Source organism: Temnothorax longispinosus, chromosome 4, assembly GCF_030848805.1.
Source record: "Temnothorax longispinosus isolate EJ_2023e chromosome 4, Tlon_JGU_v1, whole genome shotgun sequence".
In the NCBI taxonomy this organism is placed as follows: Eukaryota; Metazoa; Arthropoda; class Insecta; order Hymenoptera; family Formicidae; genus Temnothorax; species Temnothorax longispinosus.
In genome coordinates, this window is record NC_092361.1 from 22,720,848 (window position 1) to 22,741,399 (window position 20,552).

The 20,552-nt window shown below is 38.3% G+C and overlaps 1 pseudogene; it reads left to right on the forward strand.

Moving 5' to 3' along the window:
• The first annotated feature begins 9,259 nt into the window (after nucleotides 1–9,259).
• LOC139812138 (uncharacterized) lies at nucleotides 9,260–12,326 on the forward strand (annotated as a pseudogene).
• Nucleotides 12,327–20,552: the final 8,226 nt, after the last annotated feature.

Genomic DNA, 20,552 nt, shown 5'->3' on the forward strand with positions numbered 1-20,552 from the left:
AGCTTAGTTCGTGAAAAGTGCTTTTTTCAGTTTTTTTCGGTTGTAACTCGCAGAAGCTGTTTCCCTCATTTTTATTGAAAGAGAAATCTAAATTTGTCAAACATCAGTCATTAAAATTAAGATAAAAAGTTACGAATACAAGTTGCGAAATACTGCCTATATAAGACAAAATGTACTTATTGCATAATTTCAAACATTATATTGTAAGCGATTAAATGGAGTCGTTAAATGGAAGATAATTGACACGATTAATATTCTTAGCGATCACACATTTAACTAGCGTTTAAAGCATTTTATTGCGGATGACGTGGGTTTCGATAATAAAAAACATTTTTTTGTATTCTGATATTCTTATCTCTGATGTTTATGAAGCCTTAGAAAGAAAGTTTCGTCCATTAATAGCTTAAATGCGTTTTATATGGATAGGCAGTTCAATTATCACGCATAAAAAAGATTTATATAAAAAGAGGAATGATTATTATGATGCTTGACGAAAGATTTTATAGAGAAATAAGAAAAAAGAAACATTGCGCATTGTAGGTTAACGTCCCGTAAAGTTACAATAACGTCGCTGATATCGACGTTTACAACCATACTAATTGCAGCACTTTATTAATAAACTATTAATATACACACGAGTCATATCAACTCGTAATCATCAATCCTGGCATCCTATTGGGAAAAATAAATGAAGAAAAGAAAAGAAAAAAGACGAGATAGTATTTAGTAAATGCTTATCTGAATCGTATAATCGTCGCATGTTTAGTATACGATTACAAATTAGTGTGCGAATTAATTTCGCATTTGTGGAATATTGGAAATTAGCGATTTTAATATTTTTAAAGAGAAACAGAGAGAAAAGAAATTTGCAACGTTTTTGAATAATATAACAAATTCAGTATCGGCTTTCCGATAATATCCCCGAGATTTACATTTGAGCAAAACAATTTGCATTTAATCGAGCGAGGTATATTTACTTCCATACTAACGACCCGCCGAGAGTGTTGTTTGTGTTGTACGCGTGAATCGCGAAATTCAACGAGGTTACCGTGGATACATTCGCCGAACGTATAAATCGTTCACGCGAGAGGGTTTCGTGATGGCAAAACCGCGATGGAGGGTTCCGCCCGTAAGGTGCACGCAAATACGAACCGAGATGTATATAATGGCGATAAAGTGATATACTGATGATTACACTTAAATGTCTTCAGTCTTCACGCAATTGTCTCCCATTGACACTCAATCCCTTAATTGAACCTTCTATTATACACTGCATGTCGTCCCCGATGCAACTCCAGTATTTACAGCGGCGCATGCAACGTCAACGACCAATTAGTGATTTTATCATCGAGCCGAACAACGATGAATCCTCGGTATACATGTAACATTGAAGAAGTTTTTTCACAAAGATATTTTATATTATAATGCACATCTCTGTTTTTCACTTAACTATATCACAATATTCGATGAAATAATTTTTGTTACGTCTTCTGCATTGTGAAAGTCCAAATTCAATTACTCGCAAGAAAGAGCATCGTGCACTGCCGGAGAAATCGCGGTATGCCGACGGCGATGGTAAAAGATCCGATAGAAAGCCCTGGTCCCGAAAAAAAAGAACCCTTTCGTTGGCGTTTTTACAGCGCAGTAAATAAGGAACTTTCTCCTAACCCTTTTTGAGCGAAAAGTCAAACGTCACATCAGTGATCCGTGGAAGCAGCTTTCACCAGCTCAGGCTATTTCTTTACCCCCTGTGTGCTCCAAAATGAGATACTTCATAGAATCATCAGTGTAGTTAAAAAATACACATGCTACAAGGCAGGTGTACATATTACACTTTAAGCAGGTGTACATATTATACTTTGACTCTACGCATGATTACCAGAAGACAAGAACCTTTAAATTGATTATTATTTGTGTCTTGTTTCTAATTACAGATTACTGGACATGCTAAGTCGTCAAAGTCACCTGAATACCGGTAAGTTTTAGAACATTGCGGATACACAATGTGCATGAAATGATTGTACGTAATTGCGCGGATTTTCCGGTAACGTGATTAGAAAAATAACGGTACGGCAAAGAAATAGGTTGCGAGAAATTCATCATAATTCGTGGTAGCGGCCGTTAAAGCGGCGTTACGCTCATCTTATTTTGCATGAACGTAATTTGAATTTGAAAAAAGCAGTTTTTATAGCCGAGTAATTTGAACTGGCATGCATATAAAATAGTGCAACGGGCGCAGTGCTGTAAAAGATTCACAGGGACGATTACGTCGAGATAAAAATGACAATGTATCAAAGAAATGGATTGCATCCGCAAGAGACTAGCTGTAGCGCAACGGCCAAGTATCCCAGCAATTTTCTCGGCACTGCCGACTTTCTAAAACGATGATGCTGAAGAACCGCTCAAGCGAAACCGCACGTGTTTTATTATAGCTTTAATTGCAAGTATCCTCTTAGCTGTACTTTACGCTGACCGTAACCATAGGAAAACGTAAAATATAGACGTTGCAATTATGCATTGCCTTTAAGGAGTTCTCGTTGTTCATCGCGTCAGGGCACGTAATCGATAGAAAATAATATTACGAGTCTCATTACTCATTTTTATCGGTTAAAGAGAACGGCCAACAAATTTTATCTTCAAGCGATGCGCGTCAAACCCGAATATCGTAAAACATTATGGTACTTAGAATTATACTTAATTAACATCAATAAATCTTGAACCTACTACAGATTGTATAATGAAAAAGGAGACGAACTCAATTTTTACGCAGATAGGAAAGATCTCAAAATTATGTCTAAAATGTTATGTTATTTTTATTTAAATTAATTAAATAAAATGTATCGGCACGACTAATTGCCCAAGTAGTTAAATTTTTTTATAAAGTCAATATAATACATTTTTGATTTTTAATATCCGTATTTAATATCCATGACTGAAAATATTAAAATACTATATATGTATATTAACAATTTCAAATATGTTGCATAAAAGGATATCGAATTATTTTGTTAGTAAGTTCAAAAATTAACTACACGTTTGTAAACTTTTTTGATTAATGTAACCCGATCGTATCAATACATATGTATATAATAACGAAATTTTCTTTGAGGAAATTTTCTTTGAGAAATTATAAAACTTTAAATTAGTTTTATCCTCTATATTATTCTCTACATGTTTTGCTTTAATTTAAAGGCAACGCAAAAATGTCGTAAGCAACATTTCCTTTCTTTACGTTACGGGTTTTCGCAAATCCCACCCTCTTTTGCGTGTTCACCCTCCGTCATCCCTTCGGCCTCGTTCTTATTAGTCGTGAGAGATGTAAATTATAACTTCCCTAAAAGGTAGTTTGCAAAGTACAACGCCATTATAAATTCACGTTCACGTTCAGGCGGCCAGATCTCGTCGGTGGTGGCGGCCGCGACGGAGTTTCGGAAACGCACACGCCATGAACGCGGCACTTTGCACACCGCGACACACCCTGCGCCGTTAATTCGTTATTTTACTTCACCCTTTACGGCGGATAGGTACGATTTTCTCCGCAATTTATAGTAACCGATACCGTCGATGGCCATTCGTATTCGAAAACGAGCCGACACTCTTCTTATCTCCTCTCTCTTTCGCGCTCTGCGTGTCTTCCTCGCCTTCTGCTTTTCAGACGAAAAAGAAATTCCCATCGCGACGGTCTGGCGCGTACATCGATAGGATCATACATACATTAATGGACGAGAGCTTGTAATGCGAATTCGCGGGCACTCCGATATTAAGACGATTCTCTGCTCAATCTCAAAGAATGCAATCCTCAAAGTGATTTGATCGAACTACGCCAATTGCATTTCCAGTCTGATAAGCTCAAATCTGTTATAAATCTAATATTTTATATATCGTCGTATAGCTACAAAGTTTGCTATCTGCTTACAAAAGGTACTTGTCAAAATATTATATTATATGTAATCACTGATGTAATATAAAGCTTTCGCGGAGTTTTGGTACACGTACGCCCAAACATATATATGCGTATTTGCGAGGATTAATGACGTACACGTACTCGCCGTAAGTCAACCGTAAGACGGGCAGAAATTAATTAAGCGCAACCGGCATTCGCTATGAATTCCAGGTTTAATATCGTAAGACTGGTGAGGTAATTGCGCCTTCATTTTATATCGAATTAATTGACGCCGTTAAGTCATAGCCTTCGCGCTTCTCCACTCTGAACTTTTGTAATTCTACTGACGCGAGTCGCGATATTTTAAGGCATTTTAATACGCGTTAATACCCGCACGGTGTGCATGTCGCCACGCATCTTGTTTGTATAACTGACAAGTGTTTTCGATTTTACGATCTAACGAGGAAACATGCACAAGTGCTCACCTGCGATTTTGATAAACTTTAGATGTCATGGAATAGTCTGAAAGATGCGTTTCTTAGATAAGTACTTTGTCGCATGTTAAAGGAAAAGTATTGAAACGGCCATTCGAAGCTAAATGTTTGATTCTACGAGAATGTCATTAAAATCGTTAGATATGGAGAAAAAAAATATTTAAAACCATAAATTTTTATGGTATTAAATGTTTCATAATCGTGTAATTGGATTTTTATATATTTTTAAAGGCAATTTGAATTCATTAATATTAATAAATGTGTGGTCTAATGCTTTTAAAATTCTGTTCTTATAAAAACGTTAAAATTTATAAAAATAATATCAAAAACACTCAAAATAATATGATATATTTGATAATATAAATGTGATATTGCTCTATAAAAAAATGCATTAAATACCATAAAACTTTGTTTAATGTCTAATGGATCAAATACATTGACTTAATCTCGAGCAGCCATTTAATTAATACGTTAACGTATGCTAGGATATTTATAAATTTAGATATTACTTTAAATTATTTCACGACGTATCTATTGATAGAGAATATTTGCATACATCATCTCTTTGAAAGTAAAGCGATAACGTATACTTAATTGTCTTTTAATAAAAGTAGACGATAAATATGCAATCGATCGATTCTTAACGTATATTACCTTATCTTGCATTTTCGCAAAATTCCACGTTATTATATATACACGATATCATAGGCTGCGTTAATACCAGTACACACAGAAACTTACGGATTAGAAGCCAATTATTGGCCATTCAATGTATGATCGTTCGAGCGATGTGAAAAATGTCAAATTAGCGGACCCGCTTTTGATAGCAACCGGTGAAGGCAGCAACCGGTTTGCTTTTTTTCCCTCATGCACGATTCAACCTGTCCCGAGCTCGCAAACCGCTCTGTTTTCTTCAAAATAAAATCCGCGATAAACTAATCCCGTTTCTCACTCGCAGCAGAATCGTGGGGGAAAATTGCACGCTAAATTGTATGGTGGCAATCTACATTTTTGTAATTTGCAATAAAATATATTGCAAGGATATATCTCCTAATACGATAACTTCTCTCGGTGGAATTAGTTCAATTCACGTGTACACTTGATATTGGAAAACCTCCGTCCGAGCGCGATATGCAATTAAGATGATAGTCGTCGCGAATACCGGCGAATAGCGACGACCATCTCGACTATTTAGACTCAGAAGTCGCGGATTACGTTTCTATTATTTCAAAAGTTGCCAGAACCATGGAGATACGGAGCGTTGCATTTCCTATCCCATGATGGCTGACAACGTCCCACCCCACCCCACCCCACCCTACCCCACTCCACTGGCGCGCAGCTCTCTCACAAAAGCGACGGGTCCAGAAAGGACGAGTCTAGCCTAACCTAACCCTTACTTAAGCTCCCTTTTGCACTTGGCGGCCATGTTGCTCCGAGGGTTGGGCCATCAAAACGACGGCGACTCATTGGCCGTGAGAGGAGAGACAGAGAGCGAGAGCTTCTCCATTTCCGTCTTACTCCGTCCGTCGCCGTGTCTCTCGTTCCGTCTCCTTCCTTCAACGCTCTTCTTTATCCGACATCCCCGACGGCGCGTCTCTCCGTCCTCCTCATAGCTTTTCTCGCTCTAAACTGACGTCTTTTTCCCCGTCCTCGTCCGTCTCATTCTGAATTCTGTATTCCCGTCCTTACCTTCCGTTTCTTCCTTCCCCGCGCCCCGCGAATTCCGTCTATCTCGCCCCGCCAGTTTCTCCGCCACGAGTAAAGTTTGGTTTATTTTTTATTATTCCTCATGTTTGTCGGACATGTTCAGAGTCATCCTCCGGCTATGCGACCCTTTGCGTTCCTTGCCGTGAGGCCACGTGAAATTTATTTCGCGAGTTCGATGTTCTAGATATCGCTAGATGTCCGCGATGGAAAAGCGTTCGCGGATGACGGCACGATACCTCGTTCGTACAAAAAAGGAGTTGGAGTTATTTTTCTGGTCCATTTAAATATTTCGCATTTTTCGCCGAGATTTTGCGCAATTTTATCTCGCGATGATTACTTAAATGTGAGCAGTAATTTTTATGTAAGAACTAAGTGTTTTATCTAATTTGTTTTAAAATAATTGTATTGTAAATAGAAAATTTTAGATGTTATTTCTGTTGTGTGTATTTTAATAGAAAATTATTTGTATTATCTTAAAGGAGTAGGAATTACCGGAATATTAAGAATTATACTTCGTCAAATATATTTAATGTGTTTAAATTAACATATTTAGTTGCTATTTTAAATATTTGTTAGATAGATATTTTTAACACAAAGCAGATCAAATTAACTTTTTTTAATTTCAACTATTTTAATATGCAAAAAATATATATTATATTAAGCTTTATTAATATTACGAATAATTTTATATGAAACATATTTTATTTATTAGAATGTATTTTATTGAAGAGTATTATTTTTTAAGACATTTACGTATATACTCTTTCTATATTCTCCTCTATTACCATTAATTTAATTACATTATTGTCTAAAAAGATAAATTTTAAAAAATGCTTTGCAATAAAAAGATAAAGGTTAATTCTATGACTTTTAACTTTAAGGACTCTACTATCAACAAAAGGACATACAAATCACTTTATAAGTTTAAATAAATGCAACAAAATAATTCACTTACCTACTACTGTGAAGCTTTGCTAACAGCACCTTGAAAAGCTTCGAAAATCCTTATGACTGTTTAAACTCGTTGGTCAACTGATGGAAACTGAGTGAGTTTTGGCTTGTTTCTCTGAAAAGGTGAAATTCTGGCTCCACCGTTAGTTAGACAACCCTCTCCTAGCTTTCTAATTCTTTCTTTTTTTATCGTGTTCGTCGCTTTCTCTAACCCTTTACCAATTGCAAACGCTTCAACCGACGGCATAAACCGTTCTGAATTCCTTTCCACTTTAACCCTTTTTTATGATCGCTCTAAAAAAGGGAAAGTTTGTCAAACTTGCTCTCATACAATAAAATTCGAAGAAAGGGTTATTCTAAAAATGTCATCTTTGAATGGAATGATATATTTCATATTTATTTCGGAGAAAATTTATTAGACCTTGTGCTCCATGACAAAGTTAATTTTACGTCTTTTAATTTCTGCACGGTCCAAGCAAATAAATATATTTCTTTGTATGTAAATTATTTAATTTAGTATTATAGAAGTATTTAAAACAAAAATAGAGTTACATTTATTAAATGTAAATAAAAATAATCCATTAAAAGTTTTTAATATTTTTTTTATTTATCTATTATTTAAGAGAAGTAGAATAGCTATAAATCAGACAAAAAATTTTAATTTAAAACAAATATCACGGAATTGCATGTGTTTTGAAGTTTCTTGGATCCTCTTATTCATAGAAATAGAATATTTCGATGTTTTTGTGTTGTTTTTTATATCTTTTTATATGTAATTGTAAGACGAAACATTGATTCTTTCAGTTTTAATTAATATTGAGAGGTAAGTCTACTGTTGAAAGGTTAGTTTTAATTAATATTGTGTGTAATAAAAAATCGATTTAAAATAGATTTTTTACAGTTTAGACAAATAATATTATTAATAGTAGAGCGCAAGTTTAAAAATATTATTTAATTTAGGTTAAAATAGTTTTGGAATACAGAGATACGTTCAATTAACAAATAAACGTTTTAAGCATTTGGAAAATTAATATTTCTTTGGAATTGCTAATTTTTTAAATTTGTTATATATTATATATGCGTAACTCACACGCATATCTCATTTTTTATTTCTGCATTTATAGAAGGCATACATATTGTGGCTGTGATTTTTCCAAAGATACATTAATTTTCATAATGTATACATATATGTTTATTTATTATGTGATTCTGATTTCTAACGTTATATTAATTATCGTGTACCTGCAATATACCTACACGTATTTAATTTATAGATGAGGTACTTAAAAAGAATATCAGTAAATTCGTTACTGCTTTATTCGAAATATATCGTGTTGTTTTTATCAAATATGATCTGTAATGCATAATTATTTCAATTTTATTAAATATGTAATATTATTTGACAGAGGATAGGGTAAAAATACTAATACAATTCTTGTTGTACAGAAGAAAGTTTAACTTTTATACATGATGTATAAAATAAATGCTATATTGCAATTAATTAAATTATTAGCAGTATCAATTATTACCGTATAAGCTCGACTAACAAAAGGCAATATTTATTGTTGAAAGATAATTAAAATTTTGTTGTTCTAAGAGAAAGATTTACATATGTATGTACATATATCACGCCTATGTAATAATATTATGGATATATGATTCAATTTAATATGAAAATTTAAAAGAGTTAGTATATATACATATATATGCTAAATGTATTAATATTATAACTATATGATTGTATGCATAATTCTTTTATTAGTACACTTTGTACAATTAATAAATTCACGAATGTCAGTATGTGAACATATGTAGCAAAATTTATTACATTGATTGTGAGAGTTTTTAAAGTAAACAATTACATTCAAGATACAATTTGCGACGTCTTAGGTAAATGAAATATATTATATTCTGTTTCTATTTTTATTATTCTCTCTATCTTCTTAAAGTTCTATATTTTATAGCACGAAGATTATTGATAATTGGGGAATTGCGCCGAAGAAGAAGTCCAACGTTGTTTGGTGTAGCCTCCTGTTACGTATACTGAAGGTATACCGGACAGGAATACACTCAGGATACATTCAGTATACGTACAGGGGGTTTCACATTCCTCATCGGATAACGCCGGTGACTGCACCGGCCAAGGATGCAGAGCCTGATAAGATCGACGGCAGACTGGCATCGCGTAAAGTAGACTAACATTGTATCTTCTGGAATTGCTGGCATGAAGTGGCAGACGACCTCGATATCGTTAATATCTTCCATTCCTAATCCAGGTAAAAATTTGGTTAATTTTTAATTAAGGTGTAAAGTGTAAAAAGATGTATTCGCGTTTCTCTCACCGCAAACAATCCTGATTGTGGGCAAGGCCTAATTCAAATTAGGTTTGAGACAAGATGTTTATTAAATGTTGTTGACTTGTGTGGGACGCAAGTGATCTTGCGACAAACAATCCAATTGAAATTGTTTAATGTACGGTGGAAGTCCATACGCGTTTTGCTTTTCATGGCCATCTTGAGTTCGCCTATGGATAATAACACATAAATAACACTCGAGTTATTAATGGATATTGAATGGCAAGAGCGGATATCCTAAAGTTTTTGTCACGGAGTTCCGCGGAAACGAAAATATAGATCGAAGATTTATTGAACGCGATTCTTGAAAAGATCCCACGCGAAAGAAAAAAAAAGGGCAAACGATGACTAATCGGTCATAAAACGATCTCATCTTCCTGTGACCCCACGATTCTCGAAAGCCCGTGGAGTTTGGAAGCCCAACGTGCCGAGATGTCAGACTGGTTGCCTGCTGTTTGGGCCATTGCGGAAATCTTCCACCGAAATGTAAGGCAGCTCGCGTGACAATCGATCAATATTCGTCTACCCCAATAAGCATGCATCGTTATTATTACACATTTATGCGCGATCGTCGCGATACACCTGGAAATATTTTTAGACTGCGGAACGAGAAATTCGAAAGTATACTGACCTGATATTATTACTCGTTATCGTTTCCGTTCCTTCTCTCTGTCTGGGTCTCTCTCTATCTGCGATCGGGTTAATTTTTGCGACATCGTCATCACGTAGATTTCCTATTTGAGCATCGCCAACTGAAATCAACCGATATGTGAAATCTGACGTAGGATCCTTTTCCGATATGTATGTCGAGCACCGCACACTGAGGAGTTCCGAAGGGGGCATTCGGGATTGCGAATCACAGAAGGCACTCCGAATCTCGTCTTCGCGACGTACGAATGACAGCTCCGCTCGGTCTACATGCTACGAGTGACGTTCACGGTGGATACGCTCCGTCCGTTTCGTTCGCCGATTCGCTGAGTCGTGGCTCGATGCGAAGGACAGGCGCTCGACGCAATCGTCGAGGAGAAAGAGAGATAAACTCGAGAACGGGCGAGAGTCGAGAGACGAGACGAAAATGGGGGAGGCGTAGAGAACGAGGAACGGAATAGAATGGGAAAGAATGCGCACGGCCGGGGAACGGAAGAATAAAGAAAAAAAAAACTGAAGAAAAGCTGACGCGCAGGCAGGAAGATGAGACGGGATGATTAGAGACGTGTGCCGTTCATACGTCAGACGCCAACTGGAGGATGATGCAGCTGGAACTAGACGTCCCCGGTCTCCCGTGAGACGACCGTGACGCGTCCCGCGGACGACTGTCGGCGTCGCGGCGCTCCGGCGTTGCACGTCACTCGCGCGGGTGTCGGGTCTCTTCGTCTCTTCGTGCCCCTGGTCTCCTCGGATGCTCCGATCCCGTCCGGGCGTCCCGATCGTCCAGGAACGACGTTACGAACCACGGAAGAAGCGGCTTCCTCCGGCGGCGGTTGGCCGACGATGCCATCGTTAGAGAGTTAGTGCCGGGACGACCTCGCGACGCCGACGCCATGCGGCGTCGCTCTGCGCCCGGCCGCGTCTAGGGACGAGCCACGTCAATGGTTGTGTGGGTTTTCAACCACCGCACACACGAATGCATGTACTCTTTAGATGCACGGGGGGTATATAAAGTCGGGGTGGATATAGGGGCAACCGGGAGGGGCGGCTCTTGATAACGCGCAGGGTCGACCAACCCCTCTCGCTCCATCTCCGTCTCTCTCTTTCTCTTCCCCTTTCTGCCTTTACCTGCCTCCCTCTTGCCGAGCTTCCGCTCTTTGTCTCCCTCATTGCTCCGGAACAACTTCTCTTTCTCTCCCACACCTATCCTATTTATCTCTCTCTTTCTCTTTCATGTTCATTGTCTCATTTCCTCTGTCACCTTCTGCTTCTCTCGGGATGGCTCCATCTTTCTCGTTCTTATCGGGATCGATCAACCTTTCTCCGTTACCTTCTCACTCCGTCTATCGTTTACGTTTTCTTCATCCACCCTACGGACTCTATTTCTCTCTCTTTCTCTCTCTCGATTCTCTCTCCCTCGCTTTGGCTCCGTTTATTTCTTTCTCTCTTTAACTGTCTTCTTATAATGTCCTCTCTGTTTTTCTTCTGATGCTTAGTCCTGCCGCTTTCTCGCCCTTCCTTCGAAGCGCGCTGGCGTCGATTTGATTTCGCCGCGTCTCTGTGTGCGCGCGATGTCATCTCGCTCCATAGCTTCCCCACCACTCGCTGACTCTGCGTGTGACAGCGAGTCAGTGAGCTTTACGCAACTCCCCGTGGATCGAGAAGGTGGTGTAACCTGGCGCCACCAGACGGTGTTCACCCAGAAACTCTTCGCCCCTGAATTCGTGACGTTTTTATTGGGCGACGCTCTGTTACGTGAAAGAGAGAGGGTACGAGTATTGCAAGCTGCCCCTGTGTGTGATTTCGTCTCACTTTCCTTCTTTCTCCGTTTCTCATTCGCGCCTGCGGACACCTTTTTCAGTTTACTCTTTGTCTAGTGTGCAGGTAAGGTTACGACCTCGTGAGTTTGCTACAAAAACCTCCGCGGTAGCGAAAATTATTAATTCGACGAGTAGTTGGCTCGTAAATCGGGAGAAACGGGTCGCATACGCCAAGATGAATCTGCGAACGTTTAAAGAACAGTGAGTCAGATTTTTACGTGCGAACTGGCGTTGCGATAGATTTGCATAGATATTAAGACACATTACGTAACATTTAATATGAGGTAATACGAGATTGCGTGTGTAAAAACAGTTAAAAATATAAAATTTAAAAAAATGAGAAAGGACAGGTTCTCTCTCTCTCTCTCTCTCTCTCTCTCTTTAAAAAAATGAAATACACCTTTAACTTCAATACTTTATACTCTTTATAGCTGACGATTCACATGACAAGAGCAAAAAAACTTCATGATAAATTTAATTAGAGAATGTAAGAGTCAATAAAGGATATAGAAAAATTTCCAAGCGACTATTCTATGTTGATTAAGCTTTCTGTTCTATGAAAATCCAGATGAATTCCATAGCTTCGAATATTGACCTTCACGAAATACCTTGTTAGGTGCTGCCATCTGTACAGCACAATCCAAAACATTCGTTTATAGATTCCCTTCGACATCACACACGCGTGTGTACACGCGTACACATGTTAAGCCGGTAGTAAGCGACGTTTGTGACGAGGAATTTGGCCTAAGCGTTTCAGTCGTAGTCAGTTAATCTCTTGTTCGCTATCCTTGTGCTTCAATGTATACAGTCTACTATAGTAAGCTCCTTTAGAGTTGTCTTGTTCTCGTTTCGCATTTATCTCCTTTTCGAGAAAACGCTCTTTTGTGATTTTCAAATAATTTTTAAGATCGAAAAATAATACTGTGAGAGAGAATAATGAACAGAGGCCAACGACATCGATTTTACTGATTAGATTGCCGTTTGCCTCTCCCTAGGCATCCTACTATCAATATATTCAATCGTGCCTCCCAGAACCTGTTACATTCCTTTACGATATCTTATAAAAGAAAATTGATCATTATATATATATATATATATATATATATATATATATATTTCAGAGAGGATTTTCTCTATAAATAGCTCATTCGATTCTGTACAATCTTTTTAGAATTTTAATGTCAGTAACAAAGTACTTAAATGTAAATTAGCTAATGGCAAATTTTATTCAGGAAAATTCAAGAGTATAAAAAGACGTCTGTTTTTTATTAATTTTTTCCGAAATTAGATATAATCGAAATGAATCTTTTAATCGATTTGTTTCGGTATTTTAAAATTATTAAAAACGCGCACGCGTACGCGCGTGTGTATGTGTGTGTGAGACATGTATAATTTACAATTCATATATTTATAATTTACGTATATAAAGATGTATAATAATATACATATAGCTTTTTTATGCAATTTAATAACTGATTTGTGAATTAATATATTTTTATCGATCCAATCTTATTAAATTTTATTAAAGTGTTAACTTCGATAAAATGTTCCAGACGTGATTTTAAAGTGGTATTAAAGATCCACTAGAATGTGTAAACCGGCCAGTATAATCGTTTCTCTTAATTTCTCCATCTCATTAAGTTCATACATTTCCTTGATTCTACGCCACTGTATATCTCGCGACTGAAATCCTAATATATGCAAAGGAATTCCCGTGGTGTCTAGTTAAGCGATACCACATAAAGAAGCACGGCTGTAGGATACCACCATGAAAATCCGTACTTAATCGCGTCTGGATCCCGCGAAAAAAGAAACGAGAGCGAGGCCACCGACAGAAAACTCGATCTCCCCTTGAGGTTTTAACGTAGCCTGCCAGGTTTGCGCCTTCGGGAACCGATGTAGTCATAAGCGTACGTATAGGTACACTAAAATCGGTGGCAATAACTTCGCACGCATCGCATCGGTAAACCGTCGTAAAACTGGAGAGCGAGCGAGAAGCAGCTCGAAAATACCGGCCGTCCGAGCGTAATGGAGTAAGGACCGCACGAAAATAATAGATAATGGGATACATATATCAACGCAGGTTTGATGATTATAATAATGACCATCTCGGTGCGCGCATTCGTAAGCAAATCGACCGAAAAACCGTTCAGTGCAAAGGAGCAGTTAACCCACAAAGCATACACGCGTTTGCTTATTATCCATGTAGCTTTTCTTCCAGCCGTGATACGGCCGAGAGGGATTATTACGCAATTACGGCTGTAATTTCGGTCGCGTTTCGCGCGGATATAGATCTGTCCTCTTTTCCACGCAGCAACGGCGAAGTCGGCTGGTAACTCTAAACGTATCCTAGTGTCACACAATTTATATTCTACCGCTTGGTGTATATATGTGCGTGCGTGCGTGCGTGTGTTCGTACGCGCGTGTGATATGAGAACATGTATGTGTGCAGATTTATACGATATAATTATTGGAAGAAATTACTATTAAGTAATTATTGATACATGATAATTAATATATTTATTTGTTAGTGGCAATAACAAACGTATTTAGAGTTTGTTTTATGTTTCTTTAGATTGTTGCATTGTTAAATTTTGCTTTAATTTTATGATCACTCTTATCGATTTTATAAATCTACCTGCAAAATTTCACTTCGATATTTTCGCTTTATATCACCCAACATCTCACTTTTCTCGCACTCACTCTTTTGAATTATGCCTCGATATTTCACTGCACTATAATTTCATTATTCTTAATTTTTATTAAGCTTCTACGAAGAAGAGAGAATATTCCACACACGTGCTGTATATTTATTTTCATATAATATTTATCTTTATAGAATATCGGTGATATTATCGAGTGAGAAGTAATAATTCGATGCTTCTACCGAATCATAAAATATATAAAAATTGACCAAATTAATTATTCCTACGACGCATCTAAATGGTGTGGGATTGTAGCCGAAGAGAGTAAGAGAGACAACGCAGGGTTAGCCTGGGCAGATCCGGTATCGCTCTGGTTCGAAGGGGGCGAGCCTGCCCGAGGCAAGCTAAAGGCAGCCCAGCAGGCAGGTTCGCACAGATGTGCGGCGGCCATCATGAATGCCTGTAAAATATGTATTCTCGTGCGGCCCGGTTGGTAAGAGAACAGAAGGTGGGGAAGGGATGGCAGTGTAGCAGATGAGAAAGAGCTGGTAGGAGGAGGCGAGGTGGGGACGGGGTTCGAGCGCTTGGGGCGAGGGAGAGGAAGAAAAACCGTCGGAAAAGAGAAGGAGGGAGGCAAAGAGGGGTTGGAACGGCGAGCGCATTCAGCTTCGGTTCAGGGCGGGAGGGAGGAGAGGAGCGGTTCCCGAAAGAGGGAGAAGCGTGAGTGAGGTGAACAAGCGAGAAAAGAGGCGGAGGGCGAGCGAAGAAGGAAGATAGGAAGGGACGAGCGGGCAGTGTGCATGCATCGCAGTTTCATTTCACAGCGGAGTATAAAAGCAAAAAAGGCGAGAAGGTATCGAGGGCACGCTACGCGGAATAGAGATGACCGGGGCGCATTATAATTGTCCCTTCGCGTCGCGATATCCACACGTCCGGTGAAAGCATGAAAAGCATTTGCTGGTGGAAACGCGTGGCGCTGATAATTCAGCGGTACTCCAGATTATCCAGGAATAGATAACGCGACGTTAGTGACCTAGGACGTTGAATGAATATTTTTATAACGTTGCGCGTATTATATTATTGAAATGCGATCAGTGATATGCATAATTCGGTTGCCAAAAGGAAGCAGAAAGAAATAAAATATTAAATAACTACTATCATCACGCAAATACATACATAGGTATACCTACGAGTTGTATCGATTGACACAAGCAAGAAATGCCTGCAAGCACAGCGTAGAAATACATATTCGACATACATGACAATCCTTACAACCAAGTAATACTGAAAAATTGGCGGCGTATTGGAGAAACACCGTTGCATTCAAGTGATTGAAGATAAATGTCTCCATGAATAGGATGTTTCTATAACAGACCGAGTATAAAAAACGAGGATGACTCAAAGACAGTATAGTAAAACGATATTCGAAACTCAAATGGTTACATAATCCGAAAACAGAATTATAATTTTTTAATCTTTATACGTTTTATAATTTCTGTCATTTTTCTCTTCCTCTTTCTTTGCCTCTTTATAGTTATGAGACGTTATAGATTTCTTAATAATTAATACATTGTTTCTTCCAAGATATTTCATAATTATCGTTAACAACTATACTTTGCCAAACCAAGTGTGCTAATATTCAATCACTATCGTGATTTTCTTCAGATGAATATACAGATGAACATACATACCACAATTTACTTGCTTCCATGAATACAGGCATCATCGAAAATATCTATTAAATAATATAAAATATTAGTCTCTTCGTTCTTACAGTTGTGAAATATTTCTTATCGAGTTATGTGCATTTCAAAGCGTTAACAACATCAAATGAGATATACATAGGCATACATACACGAGATGTCATATGATCTACGAGCAATGCGCTTTAATTAGTGCCGACGTGATCGCGCCGGATTTGACCGGGCGACGTATTTACGCGCAAGCACGAACGTCGGACGGGTAAAGAAAAAAAAAAGAATATTAAAAATAAAGGAAATATCCCGTCAGTCGGCGTGCCAAACGAGTCGCGAGTGCGGCCAGCTCCGTGTAACATGTCCTACGACTTTACAACTTTGTGTAATGCCCGCGTCACCGCAACGATATTTACGATCGTCCGCGGGATTATAATATCTTATTTCTGCGTGACGCGCCTCGGATACGTATCCGGTTCTCCTAGATCGCGCATGCGTGGGCCAGGGCAGAGTATTTTTCAAATTACGCGCGGGTATTCCGCCTCCCGTGCCGTATTGCACCTCACCGCGCTGCATCGCATCGCGCTTGCGAGCACGTGCAACGCCTCAAAGGGATTGCAGAATAGGATGATGCTCGTCTGCGGGACGTATCGATTTAACAGTATTGCTATCTTCCTTATTACCTCCGGTAAGGTAATCCGTTGATATCGCATTGGATTCGAAGGAAGGGGGGGTTTACAGGCAGGGTGGCAAAGGAAAAGCGTGGCGGGGCGGTAAGGGAAGGAAGGGAAAGAGAGGGGGAGAAGATATCGGCAGGGAGTTAGGATGGGATATTCGAGAATCGAGCGAAAGACGATCTAGCGTCGTCGTTCGCTTGCAAACTTAGATACGCACATACCAGAGCCCGAAAGAGAGAGAGAGACGCTCTCGGCGCGGGCTCGTTATTTACAGCTCGCATGAATCACGAATACGCCGAGATAAAGTTAATGCAACGCTCGAATATTTGTTCACGGATTTTCCCTTTTTTTTTTCTATAACGAGCAACCTCCACTTAACTCTACTTAATGTAACTACGTGGCTCGTGATTGACGCGTAATCACTTATTGCACGATACATGACCGTGTATGATAGCTGCTGCGAAATACAGCATTTCACATTAAGATTACATAATTTATTTTATTTTTGTACTTCGCTACACAGCTTTTCATAGCTGTCACACATAAGACGTAAGTTATTATAGATGCATCGATATAAATAACGGGAATAAAATTTAAAAAAGAATGACGAAAGACTATATATGAATTCTTTAAATAACAATCTCATTCAGTAATCGTCGCTTAAAAATTGTCGAACGTCACGGTAGGTTTTTTCTTGCTCCTGCTTTAGTAAGTTTCATGCTGATCTTTAATATCTGAACCTATTTGTTCGTCTGTTTTTGCCGCCCCCGCGTTATTTTTCCCTGTGCCGCAACTAAAGGAATATATACGCTCCTCTTCACACGCTCTTCCACTTATAACCTTTATTCCAATAAAACTTCCCCGTACTCGGAAAGTGGAAAGGGGAGAGAGGAGGGCATCTGTTATACCCTGGACTGCGTACGCGGCTTCATAGGATGGTCACGGCGAATGGTCCATCCCCCGACACCTATACCCTCATCTTTATTTCTGTCGGCTTTCTGTGAATCCCTCCACCTCTCTCCCTATTTCTCTTTCTCTTTCTCCCTCACTCGCTCGCTCTCTCTCTCTCTCTCTCTCTCTATGGCTGACCCTTTGCACGATACAAATAGTAATGCATGACGTAAAACATGGTTGCGATTATCTTGCGATATCACGTTACAAATGTTTGAATCCAGTTAATGCACGTCATTGTTCACATGCATTACTACTTCTCTCAAATTTTCCCCTTGCGGTGAAACATAACGATAATTTATGATGTAGACCAAAAATAGAGGTCTATTAATGGCGTTGATAAATATTATCGGGTGTAAACTCGAAAACTGAGACTTCCTTGAAGCCAACTGACGTTAGCAATAACGCATCTACAAGAAGGGTTTCGAAATATCAGCAGCAATGGGATAAAAGTAGACGTAGAAAAGTATTATACAGACGAAAGAAATATTACACGTGGATGAAACATGAGCGGGACTTACGGTTGTAATGATAAATTTCTTAAAATATTAATAAAATATTTTAAATACTTCATAAAATATTAAATTATGTGTGATGCAATTGTGGTTGGGAATCAAACCGGTATCAAACGGTCTATGCTAATATCTTTTATTCGTTAATTAGTTAGGCAAAACGGAAAATCCTCCAAAAAACAGGTTATTATGAGGAATACAAAAATATACTTTTTTCTATTTTTTTTTACTTTATTCACTATCAAAGCAGCTATTAATATTTGTGAATCTTGATTTCCTGTCAAACTTCCTAATTTATCGCTTAACTTCTCTTTTGCTAATTGGCCATTATATACATGTAGCATCAATATAACTAATTGGCACTATCTTTATAAGGAATTGTATTAATTATAAAATTTTATGCTTACGTGATCGTTTAGATGAATTATTGTAAATCAAATTTTACCTAACCAATTTTCAATAATTTCATTAATAGAGTACCGGTGTATTTACCTATTTTATCGACACTTCCTAAACTAATTTCTTTATTATCTGTTAACTTAGAATATCATGCAAATCATATGAAAATAAAATTAATATTTTCTTTGGTAAATTCTATGTTTATGAGATGGTGCTTGAGCCCGTTGTTACCAATTCGTATGCGACGTTATCCGTATCCTGAAATAGAGAGTAAACGATAAATAGCAGTGTTACAGCGAATTTGGTGCAAACTTCTGCTCGGACTTTACACGAAATATATCGAATAAAATCATCGCCGTTATACTCGCGATAGTGGCAGCGAAAACAATTCTACCGCATTAAGATACGACGTTTTACGTTTTTGTTAAAAAGGTGGGACGCGCGGCGGCCGGTCGTCAACTTCTGATTTTAATTAAAGCAGGAAGGAGAACGACTGGAATTGGAACGTCGGATTCCCTTTCTGGTTGAATCGAGGAACGATTACAGTCGACCTCCTGTTTCCCTTCTGTCCGTTTCGCCTCTTCCCTTCTCTCGGGGTTCTCACTTGGTTCTCTTCTCTTCTCTCGGGGTCTCTCTTTCTCTCCTGCTCTTAAGTTACCTACGCAGACAGAAATATTCGCGGAGAGCCCCGCCTTGTGCCGCCATCATGCTCTCAACTGGCGCGCGATCATTAGGCACCGTAATGCGTATTTTCTGAAGTGACGTCGGTCTTTTTTCGGGGCGCGCTACGAATCCTTAAAGCAAATTGTTCTCAATTTGCGAGAAACTCTGAAACGGGACGGCTTATCTTTACGAAGTGAAAATTTGTTGTGAACTCTATTTTGCTTGTTAAGATTCGAACCTCAAAGTGAAATTAAATTAATATCGAGACACGAGCCAAAAACCTATATTGTATCACGCAACGTGAATGCTTAGACGTAGATGCACTTGTGAAATATTTGAACATTTGAACAATGTATTTCTGTTTGTCAAAATTAAAATTTCTGATGGTTTTCATAATATATTATTTAAAACGATATTGATAACATAATTATAAAATTCACTAATAAAACATTAAAAGTAAAAGTTCGCTATACGCTTTTGTAAAAATACGTTACGTTGTATAATATATGTACACATATTCTTTGTGAGTGTGAGGGGAGAAAGAATCCAATTTTAATATTAATTTATTCGTACGCTATTTCTCATTTTGCTCGTTCTTCTCATAATATCTATAGGTATTGATCGGCGCCGATAGAGGATCGCTACGCACGTACATACATGCGCATACATGCTCGGCCGGATTCCTCATGTCCTTTTTGCTCGTTCATTTTGGCTTCCCACAATCCACCCATAGGCGAAGATTATATTCCTCTTCCAGTACGAGCCAACTGAATCGTCCATTCTCCTCCAGGAATCTTCCAAGTAGCTCGACTACGCTTCTCGGTGATTTGCATATTTGGGTAGGTTAAATCTAAAAATGGCTCGGAATCCACGACCAGCCTGATTGGGTAAATGGCTGAATGGGCTCATGGTAATTTCATAGTAAAGAGACCCGCGCTAGAGTGTATTGTTCTGTAACCGAAAGTTCAATGATGATCACGTTGTCACGATCGTTCGTGTATCATTCTAGTCATGACTTTCAACCAAGGTTTATGAGGTAATAGAGATTTCTATATGAATGTTCTTTGAGAGACGAAACAAATTCCATATATCTTGCTTTATAAATTAGAAGAATTTCTTTTTTAATTAATTTTAAAAATTTAGGTTTAACACAA